The sequence below is a fragment of the Eretmochelys imbricata genome, chromosome 1 (genome assembly GCF_965152235.1).
Source record: "Eretmochelys imbricata isolate rEreImb1 chromosome 1, rEreImb1.hap1, whole genome shotgun sequence".
Classification (NCBI taxonomy): domain Eukaryota; kingdom Metazoa; phylum Chordata; order Testudines; family Cheloniidae; genus Eretmochelys; species Eretmochelys imbricata.
In genome coordinates, this window is record NC_135572.1 from 35,098,075 (window position 1) to 35,118,341 (window position 20,267).

Below are 20,267 nucleotides of genomic sequence, written 5' to 3' on the forward strand. Positions count from 1 at the left end.
AGGTGTCTCAGCCTCCCAGATCTACCGCTTCAGTGTTACCCATCTTGGTATCCTCTATCGCCCCACTCCCAAGCTATGGCAGGGCTGTCCCACAAACACTGAATCAGAGCAGTGCTCTATATGCACAGCTACATTTACAGTCTCTTCGAAGGGTGAACTATGTCCTAGCTGTTCACAGCAAGCTGACTCTTACACTGTCAGGTCACAGGGCTCAGAGACAGACTGGCATGTCAGGTCCCTCTTCCCTACCCTGAAGACCTTAGACAGAAGAAAAAAATCTCTTAAGTGATCCAACTTTAACCCCTTCAAGTGGGTCCTCAGCTCCCTGGGGAAAAAGTAGGGCTCCTGCACAGCTTCCCTAATTCCCAGTGTGAATTGGGATTCTCAGAATGAGATCCCATTCCAAAAGCAGTGGGACTGGGACTTCGAGTGTGAGGACACAGAAGGAAGAATATCCAGAGGAGTCAAGGCTTTTTATAAAAAGGGATGCAACATGCCCTACCATGACTACACCTATGCAGGGATTCCTGTAGAACAGACCCTCCTCCCAAAATACCACACACCACAGGAAGCACAAAAAGGGTATACTTTTCTATTGAGAAAGGAAAGAGTTTGGATTTAGGCTCTGTGCTGGCCACAAATTTGGCATTCTGGCACAATATGTATTTCATCATATTTAGAGGCACTAATTGTGCTTTTTAATCATTGTTGGTAATGCATTCAAATTTGAAAGTGAAATATATTTTCTTATCATTATTACTACCTATAGTAGTACCATCACTGTACTAAGCACCACACACACACACACACAGAGTATTTTACCCAGCATTTGTTCTGTTTTCAATAAGCATATGCCAACAACATTTTCATGAGTATCACTGACATAGAGGATTGTGCACAACTGAGTTGAATGTGATTGTTGTTGACTGCAGCTTCAGAGATAACCAGACGTTTTTAGGGTTGACATAAAAACAAAATTCTTGTGCTTCTCTTACTCTTAGTGTCCAATTATGCAACTCTTATTCATGTTGAAAAGTAGTTACTTAGTAATCCCATTAGTACTGTGAATAATTACTCAGTGTTCATTTACTGTAGGCTTGCAAATTCATCATGAAAATGGTGAGGAACTTTTAGTTTTACTTATGAGTTTTTCATTTCCAAGCTTCAATGTACCATATAGGAAATAAATTAAGGGACTGTTGCATGCACTCTGAAACACACTATTAACAGCAGAAAGGCAGACCAGTGTAAGCATTGGTGTTTTATTATTCCTTCTCAAGTATTTGTTACAAATATCTAAGTATTTGTAGTATGTTGCAGTATGTATAATTTGGCTTTCATTTTATTTTACATTACATCTCTAAAGGACAATAAAACAGTTTTTTTCCATAACAGTCAGAGTACTATCAGATAATTAAATGTTCACTTTTTAAAAGTTTAGGCCAAAAATTTGACCTATCTTTTATCTGCCATATAATTGCGGTAGAATTTAGATCCCAATTCTACAACCTTTACTCACAAAGAATAGTATTTACAAGAGTAGTTCCAATGGTTGAAATGGAAGCAGTTAAGCAACCAAACCTCAGCCGAAAATTATATCCTAGGTTATTTACCTGCTAAATTGGATTTAACACCACCACAAAGATTTTGGTTCTTGAGAGCTGCAATGATCACCAAGTGCATGATTTTACAAAAATGGAAGAATAGACTTATGCCCAGTATAGAGCAGTGGTATTTTAGGGCTTCGTCTGCACAAAATGCATACAAGGGAACTGGTGACATTTTAACAACCCAATTTCTTTTTTCACAATTCCTCCAATATGTCAAGGTCAGACTTTTTTATGCCTCTTATTTCAGCAAGGTACAAGGCAATCACCACAGAACAGTTGGTTAAATCTAAACTAAAAAGTATTTCACTAAGTCTTCCACGGCTGTGAAGTGCAAATTTCAATTAGCAGTCCTGACAGATTGCATAAAGAACAGCAAAGACTCAACCATCTTCATGTATTGCCACAACATCCTGAAAGTTGTGCTTTCTTTTCAGTTCAGCCTCACCAAATTGCTTGATCTGATCTGTGATATTGCAGCTCTCCAGCATGTGCAAAAGGTCATAGAGAGAGGAATGTACACTGGAGTGTGGAACTAGTCTTGCCTACAGCTGGCACTTGTCCCGGCCTCTTCAACTTTTTCCTGTGACTCAGTGTAGTTCCTCTCCAACCTTGCCAAATTCAGTTTATAGGTGCACTTCTTGTAATATGTAAGGTGCCATTGAGCATTATGTTTAACCAAGTCCTCCCCAGTAGTATTCTCCAAAGATTCAGCTACTCTTGTAACTCTCTCTTCCCTACTGATGCCAAAAATGATCAAGATACACGTAAAAACAAAGATTTTGTGAGAAATTAATTTGGGATTGTAATTAATTATGTTCTGTAACTATGTACATTTAGTTTGCAGATGGATTCCAGCAATTTCTGGCTGGATGCTGAAGTTTGAACCAATGCCTCATTACAACTCTTTTGGTTAATAAATAAAGCAGATAATCAATACACCTGAACCGCTTTTTTTTTGCGTGCAGATGATGGCCAATTAACTTGGAGCACTCCTTCCATTTATAGTAATGTGTAACATTAAAAAAATTAATCAGGTATAATGTTCTGAGCATTATCTGACAACAGTACTGTAAGACAAGGGCCACAATTTGTCTTTTTGGGAGCTGCATTTTTGGCATGGCTGTGTTAAAGTATAATTTTAAAATGTTTATTTTTGAACATTTTCTCAAATATATATCTGCATATTTATTCTAGGTTTGTCATGTTTGCTTCCTTTGTTTTTGGTGGGAGAAAGGGCTTTTGAATGATACACAACTTGACCCATTTTTTATGACGTATTATCTAAACAGGGGTTCTCAGACTTTTGTACTGGTGACCCCTTTCACATACCAAGCCTCTGAGTGTGACGCTTCTTATACATTAAAACACTTTTTAATATATTTAACACCATTATAAATTCTGGAGGCAAAGCGGGGTTTGGGGTGGAGTCTGAGCGCTCATGACCCCCCATGTAATAACCTCACGACCCCCTGAGGGGTTCTGACCCCCAGTTTGAGAACCCCTAATCTAAAGGACCTGGAGCTGGGAGTCACGAGTGGGCAGTGAGTCCCCCCGGCCATGCCGTAGATCGTGACACCATTGAAATTATGATTCTATAAATTTTTATGACTCAAATAGCACCTTCCTTACTTTCTGTCATTAACTTGCCCATGGAATTGCACATGCTCCCAGAATCTTTTAACCATTCTCATGGCTCTTTTCTGAACCTTTCCAAATATTATTCTTGAATTGTGGACATCAGAACTGGACACAGTATTCCAGCAGTGGTCTTACCTGTGCCAAATACAGAAGTAAAATAACCTTTCTACTCCTACTTGAGCTTACCCTGTTCGTGCACCCCAGAATCACTTTAGTTCTTTTGACTACAGTGTCACACTGGGGAGTTCATGTTCAGCTTATTATCCACCATGACCCCTAAATCTTCTTCAGAGTCACTGCTTCCCAGGATAGAGCCCCCCTTTTGTAAGTATGGCCTACATTCTTCGTTGCTAGATATATACATTTGCATTTAGCCATATTGTTTGCTTGCCTTCAGTTTACCAAGCAATCGAGATAGCTCTGAATCAGTGACATGTCCTCTTTATTTACCACTTCCCCAATTTTTGCGTTCTCTGCAAATTTTATCAATGATGATTTTATGTTTTTTTCCAAGTCATTGATGATAACATTTAATAGTGTAGGATGAAGAAACAATCCTCGTGGGAATAGAAACACACCCCACTCAATGTTTGGCACAATGCATTTTCCATAAATCTGTGTTGACTGGCATTAATTACATTACTTTCCTTTAGTTCTTTATTAATTGAGTCCTGCATCAGCTAGTCCATTATCTTGCCCAGGTTCAATGTCAGTCTGACAGGCCTATTATTACCCAAGTTATTCCATTTACCCTTTTAAAACATTGGCACAACATAACTTTCTTCCAGTCTTCTGGAACTTCCCAGTGTCCAAGACTTACTGAAAAGCAACATCAATGGTCCAGTGAGCTTCTCAGCCAGCTCTTTAAGAACTCTTGGATACAAGCTGTTGGATACCTGCTGGTTTTAAAATGTCCATCTTTAGTAGCTTCTATTTAACATCCTCCAGAGATACTTTTTTGACTGATTGTTTTGTCAAGAGAAAACTGAAAATTCAGTTTTAGTTTGAAGCTAAACACTTTTCTTTTCTGGATTTTTCAGTTTGGCCAGCAAACAAAAAAAGATCAGTTTATTTGCTGTAGTTGTTGCAAGAAAGCTGTGGCAGTAGCTGAATCCACAGTTTTCATTGACCTCTATCAGTCTAGTTTCAGGTTTGGATACGTCTTAGAGTTTGAACTGGACTTTTGGTCAATTATGTCCTTCTAGTTATCAACAAAGATCAAATATTGATTACTTATTTTTAATACAGTGGTGGGGGACCCATTGTGCTAAGTGTTGTACAAACGCTACTTCTTTTAGATCTGTCAGTTGCCTGTAACATTGTCAACAAGATACTGGTGCTATACCTGTAGTAAATGGTAGCATTAGCAGTTTCTCCCAAGCGGCTCTGGTTTGTTTGTTTGTTTTCTGAGGAACTAGAACACAGAAATATGTGTCTGTCTGCCCTGAGGCTTCTCTCATGGAATAATAGAATTGTAGGGTTAGAAGGGACTGCAAGGGTGTCATAAATATAAGGGGAAGGGTAAACCCCTTTGAAATTCCTCCTGGCCAGGGGAAAGCTCCTCTCACCTGTAAAGGGTTAAGAAGCTAAAGGTAACCTCGCTGGCACCTGACCAAAATGACCAATGAGGAGACAAGATACTTTCAAAAGCTGGGAGGAGGGAGAGAAACAAAGGGTCTGTGTCTGTCTGTATGCTGTGCTTGGCCAGGGATAGACCAGGAATGGAGTCTTAGAACTTTTAGTAAGTAATCTAGCTAGGTATGTGTTAGATTATGATTTCTTTAAATGGCTGAGAAAAGAATTGTGCTGAATAGAATAACTATTTCTGTCTGTGTATCTTTTTTGTAACTTAAGGTTTTGCCTAGAGGGGTTCTCTATGTTTTTTAATCTAATTACCCTGTAAGATATCTACCATCCTGATTTTACAGGGGGGATTTCTTTATTTCTATTTACTTCTATTTTCTATTAAAAGTTTTCTTGTAAAAAACTGAATGCTTTTTCATTGTTCTCAGATCCAAGGGTTTGGGTCTGTGGTCACCTATGCAAATTGGTGAGGCTTTTTATCCAACATTTCCCAGGAAAGGGGGGGGTGCAAGTGTTGGGAGGATTGTTCATTGTTCTTAAGATCCAAGGGTCTGGGTCTGTAGTCACCTAGGTAAATTGGTGAGGCTTTTTACCAAACCTTGTCCAGGAAGTGGGGTGCAGGGTTTTGGGAAGTATTTTGGGGGGAAAGACGCGTCCAAACAGCTCTTCCCCAGTAACCAGTATTAGTTTGGTGGTGGTAGCGGCCATTCCAAGGACCACGGGTGGAATACTTTGTACCTTGGGGAAGTTTTGACCTAAGCTGGTAAAGATAAGCTTAGGAGGTTTTTCATGCAGGTCCCCACATCTGTACCCTAGAGTTCAGAGTGGGGGAGGAACCTTGACAAAGGGTCATCTAGTTTAACCCCCTGACAAGCTGCAGGATTTGTTGTGTCTCAACCATTCAAGACAGGTAGCTATCCAGTCTCCTTTTGAAAACCTCCAATGAAGAAGCTTCCACAACATCCCGAGGCAGTCCGTTCCTAACTGTAAGAACAGTAGGGCAATGGAAATTTTTCCTGAGATTTAATCTAAATTTACTGGGCTATAGTTTGAACCCATTTTCTCTTGTCTTGTCCTCTATGGCAAAAAAGAACAACTTTTCTCTATCTTTTTTATGGCAGCCTTTCAAGTATCTGAAGACCGCTATCATATCCCCTTTAATCTTCTCTTTTCCAAACTAAACATACCCAGTTTCTTAAGACTTTGCTCATATTGCTTGCATGCCATCCGTTTTATAATCTTTGTTGCTCACTTCTGGATCCTTTCCAGTTTCTCCACATCCTTTCTATAGATTAGTGACCAAATTTGGACCCAGTGCTAAATCTGACTCTTAACCAGCACCGAGTAGTGAGGTACTGTCACCTCTTGTGACTTGCATGCTATGCTTCTGCTAATGCAACCTCATATTGCATTACTTTTTTTTGCAATAGCATCGCATTGCTGACTCATGTTGAGATTATGATCCACCACAACTCCCAGATCCTTCTTTGCAGTGCTGCTGCCAAGCCAGTTTTCCCCTGTTCTGTCTTTGTGCATTTGGTTTTTCTTCCCAGAGTGTAGCAATTTACATTTGAGTTTGTTGAATTTCATTTTGTTGTCTATAGCCCAGTTCTCCAATTTATCAAGATCCCTCTGAATTTTAGCTCTATCCTTCAAAGTATTAGCAACCCCTTCACCCCCAAATTTGGTGTCATCTGCAAACTTGATCAGTATGCTCTCTTATACCTAGCTAGAGAAAGAACAACAAAGTTCTGTTTTGTCAGACTACTAAGGGAGATAGTGAAGTGGTGTGGGCTTGCTACCTGTAGTGTGCGGCTGATGATCATTACTCTATAATTCATTGGAGCACTTTTTCCCAATGTCTTCTGGAATGAAGCTTTGGATGAAAGCTGGCTGTGCCTCAGCCTGGATAGAAAGCAGGTTATGCTGGTAGATGGGGGAAGTGAGGTCACCCTCATTTTTTAAAAACAATTTGTAGTTTGGCCAGGGCTGGATTAGCCCATCACTGAACCCTAAGCAAAACCCCTCATTTCCACCTCCCAGCCAGCTCCCCTGTGCAGGCACTCACCACAGCTCCCCATACTTGTAGGAAGTCTTGAGGCTGTCATTGAGCAAGTCCTGTGGACAGAGCAGAGGGGATACAGGCTGAGGTGAGGCCAGGCAGGCCCCAGGGAAGAGTGGAGAGAATCCCATGGCTGTGGAAAGGAGAAGCAGTGCTGGTTGTTTCGCTGCCCACTCAGGTTTGGCCCTGACATCTCTCCATCATCATGGGGGATGGGGGTGGAGCCAAACTTGAGTTAGTGTCATTGCAACCTGGCACACAAGGTGGTGGTGCCCCTGAGGATTATTCCTGGTTCCAAATATGTGATGCCCATATCCATCATCTCTGAAGGCATGGATCAAACTGGTTTTGTCTCACAAGTGGAATCAATTTGGTGGTTTCAGCCTAATAATTAGAGGTAATTTTTGGTCCCTAATATGCATTTTCATTGTTCTGGCATTCAAAAAAAATCTGGGTGAGAAGTCAGACATTGGAATGCAATACACAGTTTTGGGGTTAACTGCATCTTTGACACACACACCCTGGCCTCCTCGAGGGCACCCACTTCAGATCTCAGACCTGTAACCTTCACCTCTCTATGGGCAGGGACTCATAACCCCTCTTTAGTCTGCAATTCACTATGATTATTCCAAGCAGATCTGACAACCACCAGCCCTCGGCTCTCTCTAGTTTCTCTCCAAGGACAAGGACAGTGCTTTTGCCAGTGATCACACAGCTCTTTCAAAGCAGAATGCATTCATTCAATACAAAAGCATATAGAAGCAATAAAAATAATAAATTTACATGCACACTAAACTTAACAGAAATTTCCCATCTTCCATATGTGATCGTGGTAGGCTGTACTCTTTCCAAACCTTCAAGCAGGATTGGGTTCCCTGTGGACAAAAGGGTCCTATCAGTTTGCTGAATAAAAAAGATCCTGAGTCTGTTTGAATTCAGCCTTTATACCCCAAACCCTTTTCTTCTCAGCCTCTTGAAAACAGGTTAAACTGTACCTCTCCCTATTCTCCTGATGGTCACGCTTCCAAGGCTGGGTATCTGTGTAGCCAGCCTTGGGATTTTGCATTAATCACCTCTTCATGATCCAATTTTCTGCAGAAAGCCCCTGCCCAGTGTGTTAAGAACATACACACAGATATCACCTGTATTGGTACAAAGGGCTATGAATATTCCCATGTCTTATATCGTCTGGCCCATCTCAATATGTATATATATAAAGGTTTTAATGCTTTAAACATAAAATACAATATTGTCCCCAAAGATGCTGCATATGGTCGCAATATTTGTCACAACTTCATTTTTTTTAAAAAAACAATCGATTTCTGGTAAAGTTGGCAGATAAAAAAAATTAGTAGAGTGGTAAATAATGACAGGTCAGATTTGTAGATAGATAAGGATCATATGGTAAACGGGATTCACTTGAACAGCATCTCTACTATGCTGTAAAGTGCCTAGCATACTGCTGTCCCGTGCTCAGTTGGCCCCTCTGTAGTACCATACTTCATATATTAGTACTAATAATATGTGTTTTAATGCAGCTACACGTGAAGATACACATGTAGGAACCAAGAACTTAGGTCCCCACTTACGTATGAAGGGTACTGTGTTTTGGAAAGTAGTGACTCAAAAAAGGACATGGGGTTATGGTAGGTAATCAGTTGAACATGGCCTTTCAATGCAATTTGGTGACTACGATGTATAAGGGGAATATGGATGTGTGGAGGTGTTATTAACATTATATATGGCATTAGTGAGACATCTACTGGAAAACTGAATCCAGTTCTGGTTTCTACCCTTCAAATGGATAACATCCTTTTTTTAACAAGCGTTCAGAAAAAGCTACAAGAAAGACTGGGAAACCAGTTAAGGGATTAAAAATTCCCAGTGTAGTCAGTTTATCAACAAGAACGTTAAAAGATGACTTGATCATGGTCTGTAAGATTTCTGATATTGGAGGGCACAACAAGATTCAGTGCCTGGTAGGTGAAACTAGAAAAATTTCAGACTAGAATAAGGCACGTTTTTAATAGTAATTAACTATTGGAACAATTTACCTGGGCACATTGTGAATTCTCTATAATCTGAAGTCTTTAAATCAGGATTCCATGTCTTTCTAAAGATGTGCAGTAGCTGAGCTAGAAGTTATGGGCTTGATGCAGGAATCATTGGTGGTCTATGTCCTGGGTTCTGCAGGAACGGCTTTAAAACGTAAGAATTTTTATTTAATCCCTTTTGTGATCACATCTAGGCATACATACATTTTAAAGCAGTTCTTTTTATGTAAGCATGTTACAATCAATAAAATGCAAAAGAGTGCTTTAATAGGTATATGAGAAGTGTATAATCTAGTGGATTGAGCTCAGGAACTCCCAAATTATAATATCATATTTTCCAAATTGTTGTGTCCAAATTAGGTATCGATGTTAACTTGCACCAGGACTGAATTTGGCTCTGTGTCTTTTCCTTATCTGTAAGTGGAAATAATTATATTTTTGAAATAAAAAACATATCTTGTAAAATACCCATGTTTGAAATACAGTTCTTTCAAAATGTCATTAATATTCATAGCATGATTGGGCCTTTGCTAGAAATCTGTTCCCATTCTACAGGAAGCAGAATATGGTAGTCTTATTTTTAGCAAACTTGAGGAAAGATGTGCAAACATAAGATTTTTTTCCCCCCCAGTTTACTGCTTTCTAATTATAGTATTGATTCTGAACAGTTTGTTCAATGTCACTTTATGACAACAGACCCTTTTGAATATCCTGTGTTGGCAGATCTTACAACCAGAGCTTCTCAGAATAGTTGTGTCATCTTTGGCTGAGCCACTAAATATAGGGAATTTCTAACAATTGTATATTTTACTGGAAAAAGATTGTTTTCTTCAACTGCATATTGATTAACATATAATTGTTTCTCATCATATTGGCTCCTCTAGTTTGGGAAGTGCAAGTAGTCCAAATAGGAGTTTTTACTAAAAAAGGATGTAATCACACTGGCCCAAATCCTATCCAATTTCTATAACTAGCAGCTGTGCAGTTAGCTGCTGGTTGTATGCCTACCAAACTGAAAGTGACCTCTAGTACAGCCTCTCTTCTGTACTCACTCCAGAGTTAAAGTATGGAGTAAGAGAGGCATAAAAGTGAGGAAGTTCGGAAGATGCTGCCACCATCTGGATTAGCCATTTTGCTATTACCATCAACTGCAGAAAGATGAAAGTCCCTTAACCATTTTCACTGCAGAAATGAGTTGGAGTTTCATACACATTTTCTTTGCCTTATGCTGAGTAGTGGTTTCTAACACTCCTGCTCTGCTGCTTAGTTTGCTTTTTTTCACCAACATCCCTCTGCCCTGCTGTGAAGAGAGCCACAGTGTGAGCCCACTTAAGTGGGTGCAGGATTTTTCTTAAATGAGGTATTTTGTAATCCCTTAGATTTAATAGAAGAGAAATGTCAAAATTGTTGCCAGTTGATTTAAGTAAAAGATTTTTTTTAAAGTCTTCATTCTAGGCTGATTTTTCAATCAGAAATTGTTATATCCCATGCTTCATTGTTTCAGAGCTGTTTTAAACAAGTATTTAAGACAGTACAGTATTGTCATTTATTAAATAAACAGTAAATATTGAAGTGAGTCTGTGAGCTAATTGGTATCTAATTGTATTTTATAAAATTCTCATTCTAACAAAAGCCAGGACATGTAGGAGATTAATAAAAGTGTTGGCTTTATGTTGGCTTTCTGGGAATATCACACAGTCATTTTTAGAATGTTTACACCTTAGTATATTTTAGTTTAGAAAGTTCTTAGTGCTGCAGCATGACTTTGTGATGTAGAAGATAGAGATTTGCTGCAGCCCAATGCAGCATACTGCAGAGTCAAGGGATCTTCACTGTAAATGTCCTACTATATTACTAATGCTTATATAAGAAAGTGATTTATAGGGCATTAAGCAGGTTTACTTCAAAAGCAAAGGCTGCATTTTCACATAAACATTAAATTTCTCTTTTGTGAGGTATATGAGTAGTTTTGATCATATTCAATATTGCTAGTCAATCTGAGCATTTAATAGTTTTTATAACCTCTTTCTCATTCCCTTTATTGGCAAGGACCAGTAGTGCTGCATAGGGAATGCTCTCAGCTCCTGAGATGAGGAAATGTTTATATTAATTGAAGGAATGGCATTGATGGGCTCAAAAGGAAGCCATGTGTAGTTCTGATAATGTATAACATCCTCCAAGGGTAAGCAGTGTAGCATCTGTGTATGTTGGGGGAAGAGGAAATAAAGGGGATTATTTGGACATCAGCAAGGTTACAGAGTTAAACTGAACACCATAACACTTTTTTTATAATAAAGAAATAATAATGAAGACATTGAAAATCTGTATTATCTAAGTATTGCTGTTTTACCGCAAATGAATTTCTCTTCTACTTCCACACTGACCCCTTCATAAAAGTACTCATAAAAAAGTTTTAGACAGACATTAAGGTTATACAATTATACAATTAAGAACACAAGTATTTTATACAATGTTACATTGCTATAAACTGATAAATCCACAAGTAGTTGTTAAGGTTTTTATTTATAAAGTGGGTTTGTACCTAGGTATTTGGACATAATTTTTAGCCTTGGGTAGGCATGCATGTATTATTTATTCAGTGTAGTACAGATCATGCTCTGTTGTTCTATGGCTGTGTAAGTATTGGAGGGTTGTAAATAGCTACTCCCACCCTCTGACTCCTTTTCACACCACTCGGGCACAGTTGCGGTTCCTGAGTTCTCCCTCATACCTGCTGGGACAACTCCCTTTGTACACAAGACACTCTAAAGGAGGCAGGGAGGAAGCATGGAGTAGACCTAACCAAGGACACAAGTGTGAATATGCTGTAAATGGGTGCTCACACCATATGTATCACCAAGCTCATTGTGCAATTCCTGAGATCCATTGGATGGTTGTGTCTCCACACTATCCCCTGCTCAGGGGAGAGTACTTCAAGGCACAATTGAACCCTGTAAAAGAGAGTGAAATATTTCTGTATAGTGCACAATGAAGAGTGTTTTAGCCCATAATCAGTACTGAACAACTGGGGAGTCATGGTCCTGTGTCCAGGTCTTTCCAGGGCAAACAGAAATTGGAACAGTACCCTCAGCACTGAGGGATGTGGAGGTTCCAGCAATGACCCCATTTGGTGCTTCCTCTAACCAAAGGGAGAACTGAACACCTGTGTGATGTTATTATTTGTTCCTTGTTGACCCTAGCAGGAATCCTTTTCTCTTTTCATGCTTCAGTCTTTGGCACCAGAGCCTCTATTGGTAGAGATTTGGCCTGAGGGACCAGGAGACGGTCTCACTGCCATCATGAATGGGTCTTGATTCAAGGTCCCTTGGTACTTGGATACAGCCACCTCTATTGGATATAATGGTAGAGGACCTTATCCTCTCCCAATTTCTACCCTATCCAGGTCTCCTAGGCCTCCCCAGGTTTAAGGAAACCAGACAATCTGTTTTGAAGTACAGTGTATTTCATAAGGATATAATGGCCCACATTCTCTGCTTTTTTACTGTATTGACTGTGGATTCTTGAAATACTGAAAGGAGTTATGGGACAGTTGGGGCCCCATACATTTATACCCTCAGGTTTTAGTGTATGACATAAGGGAGGGTTCATAGACAATCCCAAAGGACGTATGGCTAAAAGATTCCAAGTTTGCATGTCATGGGAGAACAGCTGCAAGGAGTGAGGGTCCACACAAGCAGTAATCGAGAAGAACCACTATTGCTATGATGATTAATCACTTTTATAAGTGTCTTATTGGCTAAAGACAAATACTTCCAAATATCTAAACCTAAATATTTATCCATTCCATAAACTTCTTGACGTCTGTTTAGCAAAGTAACTGCTGGCCTTTCTCACTAGTGTGGTGATTCATATTTCTTCCTCCTATTGATATTCTGAATAAATATTTCTTCATTTTGGGGAAAATGTCATTTTAGATAATAGGTAGGGGTTTAATCAATGTATCATATGTCAAATATTTGCTATAACTTTTTTACGTATGACAAAAAATATGGGTGTTCCACCCAAAAAAAGTATGATATGTCCTAGTTGCAAAGTTTGGAAGGTTGATTTCATTTTGTTGGTGATTTCTCGGGTGTTGATGGCTTTGTTTCTATTGGATTTATCTCCCTGTAAGAGATGTCGTGCTTTGTGAATTTTAATCTTATCTGGCCTGAAGATATTTATTATACCTAGAAATTCTGTTTCATATTTCTCTTTTATTTTTCTTTTATGTTTTGTTATTTCTCTAGCATCACTATTCTGAGCCATTTAGAGGATGTCAGTTTTTTGATATGCCTGCTTTTCTGAATTTATGCAATTCATTTTCAGATTTTGATATTAGTTCACATATTTGTTCTCCAGTGCATTCTGGTTTGGAGACCGTATCTTGGTTGGACGTATTATTGAGGAGAGTTATTTTAATAGTTTCAAGTCTGAAATAATTGTCAATCTAAGTCAATTTATTCTACTTTAAACTAGTTTGAATCTCATAGAAGAAACCAAGGACAAGATATAGGATGTCAGGTACATGTGTGCTTGTGTAATACTGAATTGATGCTGAGGTTTGACAGTCTATTGGGTTTTGTTTTGTTTTTTTGTTTTGTTTTGGGTATGTGTTTTCACCTACGTGTTAGTCTAGATTTTTGTTTGATGTCTGTAGTCTGGAAAAGTGTTATTGCAGTGTTATAGCAATATGATGTGATTCCATGAACATACAAGTTCTCTTTTGGTCTCTGATATTAAGTGTATTAGATGTTTTAGGTGGCTGTCTTGATGATATTTGAGTCTGCTCTTCTATCTCCCGGGACTAAGCTAGAAATGTCTAGCTGGAATTAACCTGTTAATAGTTCAGTACCATGTATAGGTACTGGAAAAGGAGTCAAACTATTGGGTATGACATGCATTTCAAGAGTTCTTATCCTACCAGCTAGTGGTAGCAGTAGAATTGACATTGTGCTTAACAGTTTTTAAAAATATGTTCTGCTAATTCAAAAGTTGGTTTTGTTTTTCTGTTTGTGTATATTGGGAGGAATTTTTAAGAGTGCCTAAATGATTTCTCAGGAGGATTTTAAACAGCAGTGTAATGGGGCGGGACTCACTCCTGTGGCGCCTCCTGCTGGTCTCTCAGGGAATTAGCTCTTCCAGCCTCTGGAGCGCCCTCTGCAGGCCAGTGTCCCACTTGCCGCTGGCCCCCATGTCCCTCCCAGACCCCGGTGCCTCTTTTACCCAGGATGCTGTCCCCTGGCAGTACCCACACAGTCTCTGGGTCTCCCCTCCCCAGAGGACCCCCACCTACTATCCCCACCTCACCTCAGTCTTTGGCTACTGCCAGTCACCACTGAGCCCCCGCACACTGGGGCGGACTGCAGTATATAAGCCAATCATCACAGGCAAGGGGGGTTTGGACCTGCTGCCTCTGCCTACCTTTGGGCTGTCCCCTGCAACCCCAATACCTATCCGGCCTTACACTGGGCCTGCAGCCTGGGGGGTTCCAGGCTCCCTTGGCCTTCCCCAGCCCTGCTCCACCTCAGGTACTTTGGTATGCTCTCCAGCAGCCAGGCCCAGCTCCCTCCACAGCTAGAGGAGAGACTGTCTGCTCCTGGCCCACTGCCCTCTTATAAGGGCCAGCTGAGCCCTGATTGGGGTGTGGTCACAGCTGCGCCTGCTTCCGCAATCAGCCTGGGAACTGCTTGCTCCCAGCCACAGCCTTCTCCTGGGCTGTTTTAAGGCCGGAGCGGGTGACCATCCCGCTACAAGCAGCTACTAAAGTTGCATATTTTCTAATCAGTAGGTCTAGATAACTTGCATCCAAGAGTTTTAAAAGAGCAGGCTGAGCAGCTCACTGGACTGTTACTGTTGATTTTCAATACATCTTGGAGCACTAGGGAAGTTCCAGGAGACTGGAAGAAAGCTAATGGTGTGCCAATTTTTAAAAAAGGTAAACATGATGACCCAGGTAATTATAGGCCTGTCAGTCTGACATTGATCCTAAGCAAGATAATGGGATTTAATAAAAAATTAAAGGAGAGTAATATACTTAATGCCAGTCAAAATGGGTTTATGGAAAATAGATCCTGTCAAACTAACATGTTTTTTTTTTAATGAGATTACAAGTTTGGTTGATAAAGATAATAGTGTTCATGTATATAATTAGATTTCTGTAAGGCATTTGACTTGATATTACATTTTGATTAAAAAACTAAAACAATATAAAATTAATATGGCAAACATCAAAAGCTAGCTGTCTGACAGGTCTCAATATGTAACTGACCAGGGAATCAGCCTCAGGTGGGTATGTTTCTAGTAGGCTTCTGCAGGGATCGGTTCTTGTCCCTATGTTATTTAACATTTTTATTAATGACCTGAAAGAAAACATAAGATCATCACTGAGAAATGACAGATAACATAAAAATTGGGGGAGTGACAAATAATGAGGGACAGGTCAGTGACAAAGAGCGATCTGGATCGTTTGGTAAGCTGAATTCAAAGAAACAATATGTGTTTTAACATGGCTAAATGTAGACATCTAGCAACAAAACATTTAGCATCAGAACATCTGAAAGAGTAATTAGTGACATAGGCATCCAACATGGAGAAATAGGTGCATAGAGATCTTCCTAGCAAGTATCTGTTCTTTAAATGCAAATGTGCCTCTCCATCATTATTTCAGAGAGGTTACCAGGTAAGAGTGGGAATAGTCTCATAAAACAAAGACTTTACTGTCAATACCTGTGTGACGTGACATGAACTATGACTGTATAGACCATTGTTGCAACAAAGGTCATATACTGGCACCAAATCTTGTACAAAGGAGGTCAAGTAAGGTGTCTCTGAAAAGTTTTGATTTGGTGGTTATGACTATGCTCTCTGAATGCATGTATCATTTTTGAATTTAAAGTTATAAGTATTTGCTCTATACTGACTGTATTTCAAACTTGTGCTATGCTTCTGAGTGACACCCCAGACAATTTGGCATGAGCACTGCCTAGCCTGCTTGATGGCCCATTAAGGACCATCAGCTATACAACTGATCCATTAAGAAAAGGCAGATACACCTTGTGACTCAGCAAGGCATACAGGGACATGCCTTTGGACAGAACTCAAAGGCTTTTCCATGCCATGCGCTGAGTAGCTTGTTATTTGGAACAAAGGAAGCACAAGCCACATGGCAAAAGGATTATAAAAGGCAGTGCATCGTCTCCATTTTGTCTTCAATCCTGCTTCTTACCTCTGGAGGAACTTTGCTACAAACTGAAGCTCTAAACAAAGGACTGAATGACCCATCCAAGCTTTGGATGTACTCCAGAGACTTGATTTGAAATGTTTATTCTATCACTGCTACAAACCTGAACCAAGAACTTTGCCATTGCTGTATGAAATTGATTCCATTTAACCAATTCTAGCTCTCATCTATATTTCTTTCTTTTTATGAATAAACCTTTAGATTTTAGATTCTAAAGGATTGGCAACAGCATGATTTGTGGGTTAAATCTGACTTATATATTGACCTCGGTCTGGGGCATGGTTCTTTGGGATTGGGAGAACCTTTTTTCTTTTAGTGTGGTATTGGTTTTCATAACCATTCATCCCCATAAGGAGTGGTGCTGGTGGTGATACTGGGAAGCTGGAGTGTCTAAGGGAATTGCGTGTATGACTTCTGGTTAGCCACTGGGGTAAAACCGAAGTCTTCTCTGTTTGGCTGGTTTGGTGTGCAAAGGACCCCCAGCCTTGGGCTGTGACTGCCCTTCTCTAAGCAATTTATCCTGAATTGATACTCTCAGTAGTGTCCTGCCAAAGACCGCTTTGTTACAACCTGTAATTTAATCAGATTCAGGAACCTCATAGCTCCACTAGTCCTTTTTGTAGCCAAAACAAAGAGAGATATGCTAGGGAGGGAATTCTAGATCTTCCGAAAAGATCTCAGTGCTTTACTACATATTTTTTATTATGAAAAACAGAGCCATAGGAGTCAGAGCTGCCCTCTACATGAATAATCTAAATAGCAGAATCAAGAAGCCAAGATTCCAGAAAGAGACCTTATGCTTGAAGCCAGCCATATTTTCACCAGGAATTTATTGCTTACTGATTCCTGCCTGCACATCCCTGTCAGGAAATGTCATCAAAATATCCTCAGATTTGTTCCTCATTCACTTTCTATACAGTACCCTGCCTTGTTTGTCTTTTATCAGCATGAGACTATTAGTGGTGATTATAGCCCACGTACCTTCAAAGAGTTCCAAAATCATGTACATGGTATCGTACATTTTGAAGAGGCTTATAAAAGCTGACAAAGCAAAATGTGGATTTTTTAATGGGTTGTCATAATGCTAACAACTCAATAGGGGGTAGATAGTGACACTTATCAGCTTATTACATTCTAGTGCACACAATGCTGTATCACCTTAGGCTTCTATTTTCTGTTATTTGCCATAGGAATACTATAAAATCTTATACCACTATTCTACTTTAAACTAGTTCTGTATTTGGTTTTCACACTTTACAAAATTTTACAGCATTGAAAAAGTGGATGCTCTGATTATGATCAGCCTTCATTTTGTACTTGTCCCTATTTTAATACCAATAATTTTGCTCTCTATTTAAAATATAAAAATATGTAATTAGGTTGCCTACATATATAACTTACATTTCTCTGAATTAATATCTCCAGTACACTGATGATAAACAGCTAAATTCTGTTCATTTTGCAAAAAGCTATAAAGCATTTTAATTTACTAAAGCTTAAGTCCTCGTTCTCCAATGGCAAAGACTATTTACAATAATAATTAAGAAAATATTCCCTTCCTGTCTCTTTAGTAGGTGTTATTACTTGCTCCATTTATTGTTCTCTGATCTGGACAATTAATAAGGCTGAAGTATATTAACTAAGTTGTGTGTTTTGCTGTGTAATTAATAACGGTCTCTTGTAGGCAATATAAAGACAGAGAGATGGTTTATTGTATTTAACTGTTAGTTGTATACTTCAGTTAAAATATAGCTTAAAAACTAGTCTTGATTATTTTGATATACAGCAATATTGAACATTTGTCTTCCCCCGTATAAGGAACAGTGTCTATTTACCCCAGAGTAAATGGACTTTAACTCATTCACAGTTTCTTCCAAGATTCTCCCGTGGTTGTGGGGGAACCATAATCTATGCCAGCCCTATACCAGACAGATTATTTCTCCGACATTTTGTCTTTGCCCAATCCCCATTTACCACAACAGAGGGAAGGCAGTGGTTGCATATGTCATACTCTCCATCCTCTGCACAGAGTAGTGAGCTTGGTAGAAATTGTTCCACAGAGCAAGTCAGTGTTTCCCATACTGTTGGAGTGCCCAAAGGACCTAGTCAGGAGGATGATCTCTGTTGTGCTGGATGATGTACAAACACATGGAAAGACAATGATTGTAGTAGAATTACTGTCTTACTCAGAAGCCCCAATTAAGACTGAGTTGGCACTGTGCTGACTAATGTTCAAATATGCAATAAAGATATGGAATGGGATTCACAAGTGAGATTTAGTCACTTAGCGTACTTTAGGCACCTGAGTCTAAAATTTAGATCTTTAAAATGCCTATCCAACTACAGTCTAATCCTGTTGGTAGCTAAACACCCAAGGCATCTATGTTTTCACTGGTAAAATCCTTATGGCACCTACATTTCTGCTGCTGGGTATGCACACAGCTGCCTCAGTCCTGACACTGCCAAGCAGCTCAGCACCTAACTCATGCCTAAGCCCCAGCGGTATTCACAAAGTAGGCATTCCCCTGCCATCTCACCAATGGGGCATGATCTCGCACACGTGCTCAGATACTGCCCTACAGCATGGCTGTGGGGTATTGTGGGGATGGAGGTGTCTCTCTCTTTCTCTCCCCCTCCCTCCCTATCTCTCCTGCTGAAGCTGTTCCACTTTGTATAAAATACTTAAATAGTCATTTGGACAGAGAGAAAATGACTTTATAACCCCATCGACACTCACCAGGATATAGGAGACCCTAGTTGAAGTCCCTGCTCCAATGACTATTTAACTATACAAAGTGGAACAGCTTCAGCAGAAGATATTGAGACCCACCCCAGACCACTCCGTAGCCAAGTGGTTGGGGCACTCTTGTGGGAGACCTGTGTTCAAATCCCTGGCTTGGAGTTAAGTGCCTAACTCCTTTGAGGGGTGGAGCTTAGGTCACACTCCTCTCATTGGCATTTCCTGCTGGCTAGTTTAGATTACTTCCTGCTCAGTGGGCTGGCTTTTGGGAATCCCATTCTTAGGCCCCTAATTCTCCCCATATATTGTGTAAGGCATCTGGGTGCCTAACTAGGGGTTGTGAATTCCAATTGGGAGCAGGGCACCTAAAAGCTAGGTGTTGTAATGCTCAGACTAAGTCCCCCTTGTGAATCCCACCCATGGCCCCTATCCTGAAGATCTTATCTAAAAGACTCAAAATTCCAGAAAAATCTTATAGGAAAGAGATGCTGTGAATAAGCAAAGTGATCAGGGTAATGATGAGAAAATGTCTTGTTAACTTATTTTCTTTTTTCAATTTTGTTATGATGGGAGAGGCAACAGATGGAGAATCACAGATGAAATGTAAAAACAAAAATGGGCAAAGGAGTGGGAAGAAGGGGAAAGGGATGTTGAATAGGAGGGCAGAGAAGGGAAATAGATGGAAGACAGAAAGGTGCAGACAATCCTGGAACTTAGGGAGAGCGAATGTGGCAACAGTGGTTCAGGGAAAGGGCAGGGATGATCTCAGAGCAAATAACCAGAGTGACATTTTTAAAATCAATCTTCAGACAGCACTGGTGCCTGGGAGCTATGAAGGGGCTTCACTATACATGCAGTTACTGGGATTATTTCTTCTGCTCCCAGGGTAGGTTTTACTACTAGGTGACTCTGTTCTGATTTCCCCAGCAATAGGGGAGGGCTGCTGAGTCCCCAGGATGGGGAGGAGGAGTTTCCCAAATCCTGCTGGAACCTGAGAGGGGTGGAGTGTTCTCACTGAGGTTCTCCAGGCTCCTGCTGCTGTGTCTACTGCTCCCAACTGTTCCCGTGTGCTCTCAGAGACTTGAATTATTAGAATTCATTGATGGTGTAAGCAGGTGCTTCTGTCTGATTTCATTGTTTCTCAATCCATGAACATGACCCAGAATCAGAGTGCTAGTGGCTGATTGCTGCCTCTCTCTGTCCCCCCATGCAGTGTCTCCAATACACCAGGCACTCTTCATGTGCAATTTGCCTCTTCAGCATACTGTGAAAATGATTGTTACACTTAAAAGTGGAAACATTTTTACTTCTTCCCTCCCCCAAACCTTGAGCTGAA

General features: G+C 40.0%; 1 protein-coding gene across 2 annotated transcripts in view; it reads left to right on the plus strand.

The window, feature by feature from the left end:
- DYNC2H1 (dynein cytoplasmic 2 heavy chain 1) overlaps nt 1–20,267 on the plus strand; it is a 397,803-nt gene that overhangs the window by 256,417 nt on the left and 121,119 nt on the right. The gene's annotated exons all lie outside the window — the stretch shown is intronic.